This window comes from Pinus tabuliformis, chromosome 6 (genome assembly GCF_031772625.1).
Source record: "Pinus tabuliformis cultivar Carrire ecotype Pingquan chromosome 6, CPIR1, whole genome shotgun sequence".
In the NCBI taxonomy this organism is placed as follows: Eukaryota; Viridiplantae; Streptophyta; class Pinopsida; order Pinales; family Pinaceae; genus Pinus; species Pinus tabuliformis.
Genome location: NC_142292.1, coordinates 446,323,281 through 446,329,111, shown reverse-complemented (window position 1 = coordinate 446,329,111; position 5,831 = coordinate 446,323,281). Strand labels below are relative to the sequence as shown.

Below are 5,831 nucleotides of genomic sequence, written 5' to 3'. Positions count from 1 at the left end.
AAAGATTTCTTCAAAGGAGGCTGCCACGTCTTTAACTGTTCACTAAATGGTCTGAGCATAATATTATGCAGTTATGTGCTCCCATTCATTCAATTTATGACGGGAGGAATCTCCAAAGATGTGGAAATGTTTGATTTGGGAGATATGAGTAAAAAGACTTCTTCAAAGGAGGCTACCACGTCTACCTGTTCACCAATTCGTCTGAGCACAATATTATGCAATTGTATGCTCCCATTTATTCAATTTATGACAGGGAAGGAATCTCCAAAAATGTGGAAGTGTTTGATATTTTTCTCTACTGCGCAGTTAAGAAGAAATCTCAAGCCCATAAATTCGGCAAAATTATAGGAACCCATCCCGAAGCCAGCATCAAACTTTACAGAATATGAATTAGATATGAACAAAACTGGTCCAGCGCTGCTAGACTCCGCTGGACCTTGCCTGGCTCCATCAAAGAAGCACCAAGCATGGGACTTGTCTATTATCAGCTCACCTATTTGGCGTGGAATGCCTTGATTTACAGTCATTTTGCATCTTGAAAACAGAGCTGTAACTCGAGAGGAAATTTGAAAAGTAGGAATCTGTCTATCTTCAAGAATCCATGAGTTTCTAGCCAGTGAAGCTCTATCATTCCCCAATTAATTAATCATGGTAAAGCTCTATATTGTTTCAAAACTTTGCATGTTAAACCAATCCCTCAGACTTTGCAGGTTCATTCCACATTTCCACAATCTACTAGAAATGAACAAGATTGCTTCCGAAATCAATATTATCACATCTTACCATCCATATTTAGTACAGATAGACATTTGTTGTCGTTACATGTTCTGCTGCTCATCTAGGTGCATTTTTGTATGGCACCTGTTTTGTCATTGCAACATATATTGTATTTTGAGGAATATTGAACTTCCATGGTATACATAAATAAAAGGTCATTTAAAAAATCCTCCATATTTGTTGTAAGCTCTTGTGACCTTTTTTTAACTGATAACAATGGCAACATGGCTAAGCTCGTTATGATGAAAATGTATTTTATAGTTCATATCACTCAATATCACCAATAGTCCCCACAGGAACATTCTCCTCCTTTGAAATGATGGTAACGGTTAGCATCCCTGACAATGATTTCTCTGGCTACGATCTTCGAGATGAATTTGATTGCTGTGTGGCAATCACCACATACTCGAAGATTCTTGATAACTCGAATAACTTCTCCAGGGCTTGTGTTTATTAGCCCAAATGCTATTGCTAGCTTTTCACTGTGGTGGGAAATAATTTGTTCCTTCTCTTCCTCCTTGACGTCATTGAGAACAAACTTTGTATTAGGAACATACCCTGCCTCCTTCATCGCCCAAGACAATCTCTCCAATTCTGCATGGATGTCTTGCAATTGTGGGTGTGACCTGTCTCCTACAAGGAAAGCATGCACCTGTTTATTGATCTCAATCCAACTGCATCCAGGTGTCTTTCTTATGCCCTTGTCTTTCATCATTTTACGCACCTTTTCAATATCATCCCACCGGCCAGCTGCAGCATAAATGTTTGAGAGAAGCACATAAGCTGTAACATTTTTTTCATCCAGCTCTAGAACACTCTCTGCAACAAGTTTGCCTAGCTTCATATTGTTATGTATTCTACACGCTCCAAGCAGGCAACTCCACACGGTAGCATCAGGTTTTATTGGCATTTTGTTGATGAAGTCATGTGCTTCTTCCAGTTGTCCAGCACGACCAAGAAGGTCAACCATGCATCTATAATGCTCCATTGCAGGTGTGATATGATAACATTCACTCATGGAATTAAAGTATTGATAACCCTCATCCACTAAGCCTGCATGACTGCATGCTGATAGAACACTGACTAAAGTGACATGATTTGGTCTCATGCCAGAACATTTCATTTGTTCAAAGAGTGTAAGGGCCTCCCGACCACAGCCATGCATGGCATATCCTGCAATCATCGCTGTCCAGGAGAAAACATTCTGCTGATGCATTTTGTCAAATATCTCCCGTGCTTTTACTATACATCCACATTTTGCATACATGTCTATTAGGGCATTGACTACAACTGCTTCTGATTGAAATCCATTTCTAATTATATTTTCATGGATCTCCATACCCTGTTGCAGAGCTGCCAAATTAGCACATACCGGGAGAATACTGGCAAAAGTCTTTGAATCTTGCATAACATCTGATAGTTGCATTTGTCTAAAAAGATCCAGTGCCTCTTCACCATATCCATTCTGTGCAAATCCTGCAATCATCGCATTCCATGAAACAATACTCCGTTTAGGCATTTCCTTAAAAAGCCTTAGGGCATCGTTAACAAGCCCATTCTGTGCAAGTCCTGCAATCATAGCAGTCCAGGAAAATACATCTCTTTGAGGCATTTCTTGAAAGAGCTTCAGGGCGTCATGAATCAACCCATTCTGTGCAAATCCTGCAATCATTGCTGTCCAGGAGACCATGTCTCGTTGAGGCATCTCTTTAAAGAGTTTCAGGGCCTCATCAACAATTCCATTCTGCAGATAGCCCGCAATCATTGCATTCCATGAGGCCATGTCTCGGTGAGGCATTTCATTAAAGAGTTTCAGTGCCTTATCAACAAATCCATTCTGTGTAAATCCTGCAATCATTGTATTCCACGAAACCACATTTCGTTGAGGCATTTGCTCAAACAATTCCAGAGCCTCATCAATAAACCCATGCTGTGCATACCCAACAATCAGGGAATTCCATGACACAACATTTCGCTGTGGCATTTCTATAAACAGCTTTCGAGCCTCATCAACATTCCCATGTTGTGCATATCCTGCAATCATCGTATTCCACGAGACTACATTTCGTTGATGCATTTTGTCAAATACTTCACGAGCCTTATCGAGGCTTCCGCATTTAGCATACATGTCTATAAGAGCATTAAGCACAACCACATCCGAGTGAAATCCATATCTAATTATTTGCTGGTGAATTTCCATGCCCTGTTCCAAGGATGCCAAGTTTGCGCATGCAGGCAGAACACTGGAATAGGTGAATTGATTAGGTTGAAGGTCTTGTGGCATTTGGTCAAAGAGTGCCAACGCTTCCTCGGGAGGACCATGGCGTGAGTAAGCAGCAATCATGACAGTCCATGAGCATTCATCTCGGAGAGGCATGTGGTCGAACACTCTGCGAGCGTCCACCACACTGCCACACTTGACATACATGTTGAGAAGGGTGTTCTGTAAAAGTTTGTTTCCAACGAATCCAATCTGATTGATGCGAGCATGAATCAATTTACCATTCCATAAAGCTTTCTTTTGAATGCAATCCTTTAAGAGCGTGACATAGGCGGAAGAGTTTACATGGCTGTCTGTATTATGCAAAATGTTATCAAGCGTCCCAGGATGGTCCACAGATATAGTACTGTCATGGAACACCGGTTGCGTATGTGTAGTAGAAATGAGAATTGCGGAATGAGTGGAAAATATCGGCTCAAAGAGCAAAACCATTACAGTGATCTTTTTCTTGTGATATTTGAAGGGCCAAACCATCATGCTCACTTACTGTTGTGACTACATTGCGGCTTCATTTTTGAAACTCGCAGCGTCTCGATTTCTGTCATTGCGCTTTGCAGCTCTTTTAAAATAGAACAGCGAATAAGTGTTTACATGCTTTTTAGTTGATGCAAACAAATTGATCAGAAGATCCTTTGCATTGCAGGATTCGCTGCACGGCATAACAATCATGACCTGTATGCAGGATTTTCAGAGTTAGATTTACAAATCTTAAAAATTATCGAAGCAAGGTGGGATCATAGCAACAAATTAAGTCACACTACCACATTTTTGGGTTCCAATTCACGCATTAAGTCCAGTCTGGGAAGGTTTATGTGAAAAACAAGACTAAGATGATATTAAGACCAAAGTCACAGGACTTTCACCTGGCATGTTGGCAAAAGAGTCATAATTATAAGTTGGCCCTATAACTTAGGGTACACTCAAGAGTTCGATAGAGTTGACAGAAACTTCCTATACATATTTAGTTAAGTCGAAGCAAAGTTTACTAAGTCAAACCCAATGAATTAAGTTAAATGGCTTTAGTTAGATTGGGAAATTTTCATCTAACTTGACTTAGTTTTGGGGCTAAGCCCGGATAAATGAAGTAGGATAATTAATCAATAAAATGTATATTTTCCAACCAACCAAACTCAACCAAAACGATCGAAGAATTGATCCAAAATCGATTGGTAGGGCAAATCAATTAAGAAGTGTCAAAAAAAATATGAAGATATTCAAAATTAACCATATTAGATTTTAACAATGCAAAATTGAATTTATTTTAACAACGCAAAATTCAATTTTACTCAATTCTCATAAAAAGACAAAAAGAGGACACTATATATTTATTTAATTTACTCAATTCTCATTTAAAAAAACCACAAGAAAAAGACACTATAAAAAAATCACAAGAAGACTACATTATAGATCATTCATTCCGTTGACGTCAAAGATAAATTGTTAGATATGACTTGAATGAACAAAGTCTTCTGATATTATTCAGAGAATATATTGTGATTTATGATTTTATGGTTAATTTAATGTTTCAAATGGCACATGGGGAGATAATCTCATGTTATTGTTTTTATTTTTCTTTTTTCTTTTTTTTTCTTTCCCAAGGAAATATTTGGGCAAATCCGTCCAAAGGTATCACATCCTGTTGACTTATTAGTAGAACCTAACCTTGAGGAAGTTGAGGAGAATTGACATGTGACCTCCTATTAGCGAGGTATTTAGCTACGGGAACTCGACAAATTGAGCTAACCCTCGGGCTACATCTTCATTTTTTTTTAAATAGACATTATATATAAATATTTTCAAATTTGACTAACTTATAATTTTGGGATTTATACATGAGGGTTTCAATATGGGCACAATAATGTCCTATTTCAAATTTTAAACCATAATTTATGCTTTATTTTCTAATTTCTTGTGTAAATATGTTTTTTCTTCCGAAGCTATTACAAGTTATAATAATGACAACACTTCAATTGATATTATTAAGAGCTTAAGTGGGCCTAATGGGTAAGAATATGTATTTCCTCCTAAGAGGTCATAGGTTCAAATCTAGAGGGGGTTAGAGTATGTACACCTCTATAAACTTTAGCAATCAAATTGCTATGCAAAGGCGAATCCCTTATCCCACAAACAAGGGGGTCTCATACAATAATTTGTTGTTTGGCTTGGCCATGACCTTATTATTATAAAAGGCATGCAACTTTGAAAAATAATAATCTAAACATTCCATGAAATAGTAATTTTATGATCGATCAAAAAACAAAGGGGAAACTAGTATTTTTTACATGAAATCTATTAGGATCAACATAATTGCATATATTGTATGTTAACATTGCACAATTTTGTCGCCATGGGGTATTCAAGAGTGGTGAATCCATTTCTATATTAGAAGCAACAATCTCATGAATAAAGAATTGTAAATTTAACAAAGATTGCCTAGCTAGATTTTAGTGATGGCAAAAGAAAACAAATCAAATTCATAGAATGTTTGGCCTTTCTCCTTTGATAATAGAAGTAATCCAAAATCATAGAGTCCAAGTTTTCTACCAAAAGATAGGGAGAGTGATTTGAGATTACAACTAACCATTTCAGCAATTAGGACTTGTAGCATATGGATTATGGACTTTGTATTGACTATAGGCATATCAATTTAGATTTTTGTGTGTGGGGTATCTCATAATGTCTTGCCTCTTTAAGGTAACTGCCTTAAAGACATACACTGCCAAGTGTGATGTTGTTGCATGTACGAGGTTCCTATTCTAACACATCATATCCA

At 37.5% G+C, this 5,831-nt stretch overlaps 1 pseudogene; it reads right to left on the bottom strand.

Moving 5' to 3' along the window:
• Nucleotides 1-985: 985 nt before the first annotated feature.
• LOC149259226 (pentatricopeptide repeat-containing protein At4g14050, mitochondrial pseudogene) lies at nucleotides 986-3,865 on the bottom strand (annotated as a pseudogene).
• Between the last annotated feature and the right edge of the window lie 1,966 nt (nucleotides 3,866-5,831).